Source organism: Cherax quadricarinatus, chromosome 31 (genome assembly GCF_038502225.1).
Source record: "Cherax quadricarinatus isolate ZL_2023a chromosome 31, ASM3850222v1, whole genome shotgun sequence".
In the NCBI taxonomy this organism is placed as follows: Eukaryota; Metazoa; Arthropoda; class Malacostraca; order Decapoda; family Parastacidae; genus Cherax; species Cherax quadricarinatus.
The window spans coordinates 810,001-812,500 of NC_091322.1; positions in this window are offsets into that span (position 1 = coordinate 810,001).

Genomic DNA, 2,500 nt, shown 5'->3' on the forward strand with positions numbered 1-2,500 from the left:
AAGTGCGGGTTCCAAACAGGTGCTGCATACTCCAGTATGGGCCTGACATACACGGTGTACAGTGTCTTGAATGATTCCTTACTAAGGTATCGGAATGCTGTTCTCAGGTTTGCCAGGCGCCCATATGCTGCAGCAGTTATCTGATTGATGTGTGCTTCCGGAGACATGCTCGGTGTTATACTCACCCCAAGATCTTTCTCCTTGAGTGAGGTTTGCAGTCTTTGGCCACCTAGCCTATACTCTGTCTGTGGTCTTCTGTGCCCTTCCCCTATCTTCATGACTTTGCATTTGGCAGGATTAAATTCGAGAAGCCATTTGCTGGACCAGGTGTCCAGTCTGTCCAGGTCTCTTTGAAGTCCTGCCTGGTCCTCATCAGATTTAATTCTCCTCATTAACTTCACATCATCTGCAAACAGGGACACTTCTGAGTCTAACCCTTCGGTCATGTCGTTCACATATACCAAAAATAGTACTGGTCCTAGGACCGACCCCTGTGGGACCCCGCTCGTCACAGGTGCCCACTGTGATACATCATTATGTACCATGACTCGTTGTTGCCTCCCTGTCAGGTATTCTCTGATCCATTGCAGTGCCCTTCCTGTTATATGCGCCTGATGCTCTAGCTTCTGCACTAATCTCTTGTGAGGAAATATGTCAAAGGCCTTCTTGCAGTCCAAGAAGATGCAATCAACCCACCCCTCTCTCTCTTGTCTTACTTCTGTTATTTTATCATAAAACTCCAGTAGGTTTGTGACACAGGATTTGCCTTCCGTGAATCCGTGCTGGTTGGCATTTATACTCCTGTTCCATTCCAGGTGCTCCACCACTCTCCTCCTGATAATCTTCTCCATAATTTTGCATACTATACACGTCAATGACACAGGTCTATAGTTTAGTGCCTCTTTTTTGTCTCCTTTTTTGAAAATGGGAACTACATTTGCCGTCTTCCATACCTCAGGTAGTTGCCCAGTTTCCAGGGATGTATTGAAGATTGTGGTAAGTGGAACGCACAACATATCTGCTCCCTCTCTAAGGACCCACGGAGAGATGTTGTCCGGTCCCATTGCCTTTGAGGTATCGATGTCCCTTAGCAGTTTCTTCACCTCCTCCTCATCTGTATGTATGTTGTCCAACACTTGTTGGTGTATTCCTTGCTGGTGTCCCCATCTGGTCTGTCCTCCCAGAGTCCTTCCTGTCTCTACTGTAAATACTTCCTTAAATCTCGTGTTGAGCTCCTCACATACCTCTTGATCGTTTCTTGTGAGTTCTCCACCTTCTTTCCTCAGCCTTATCACCTGGTCCTTGACTGTTGTCTTCCTCCTAATGTGGCTATACAGCAGTTTCGGGTCAGATTTGACTTTCGATGCTATGTCGTTTTCATACTGTCGCTGGGCCTCCCTCCTTATCTGCGCATACTCGTTTCTGGCTCTTCTACTAATCTCCTTGTTTTCCTGGGTCCTATGCCTCCTGTACCTTTTCCATTCTCTGTTGCACTTAGTTTTTGCCTCCCTACACCTTCGGGTAAACCAAGGACTCGTTTTGGTCTTCCTATTATTTCTGTTTCCCTTGGGAACAAAACTTTCCTCTGCCTCCTTGCACTTTGTTGCCACATATTCCATCATCTCGTTTACTGATTTTCCTACCATTTCTCTGTCCCACTGAACCTCCTGCAGGAAGTTTCTCATAACTGTGTAGTCCCCCCTTTTATAGTTTGGCCTGTCCCCTTCAGTTCCTGTTACCTTCTCCACTTGTAACTCTACTATATAGTCAAAACTCAGAACCACATGATCGCTAGCTCCAAGGGGCCTCTCGTAAGTGATGTCCTCAATGTCTGAACTGCTCAGGGTGAACACAAGATCCAGTCTTGCTGGCTCATCCTCCCCTCTCTCTCTGGTTGTGTCCCTGACATGTTGATGCATGAGGTTTTCAAGTACCACATCCATCATCTTGGCTCTCCATGTTTCGGGACCCCCATGTGGCTCCAGGTTTTCCCAGTCGATCTCCCTGTGGTTGAAATCGCCCATTACCAGTAACTTTGCTCTGCTCGAGTGAGCTCTTCTTGCCACCTCAGCCAGTGTGTCCACCATCACCCTGTTGTTTTCTTCGTACTCCTCTCTTGGCCTCCTGCAGTTCTGTGGTGGGTTATACATCACTCCAATGACTACTTTATGTTCTCCGGACTGAATTGTACCTACAATGTAGTCTCTTTCTCCAATCATGTCCATGCCTTCCATTTCCTCAAATCCCCATTGGTGTTTTATGAGCAGTGCAACCCCTCCTCCCCCTCTACTCCTTCTATCTTTCCTCAGGATCTGATATCCTGTTGGGAAGATTGTGTCTGTTATTGTCTCAGCGAGTTTTGTTTCTGTAACTGCTATGATGTCTGGGGATTTTTCACTGATTCTTTCATTCCACTCCTCATGTTTATTCGTTATTCCATCCGCGTTTGTGTACCAAACCTTTAGTTTCTTTTCTATCATTGTGGTCATGCAAGAATATT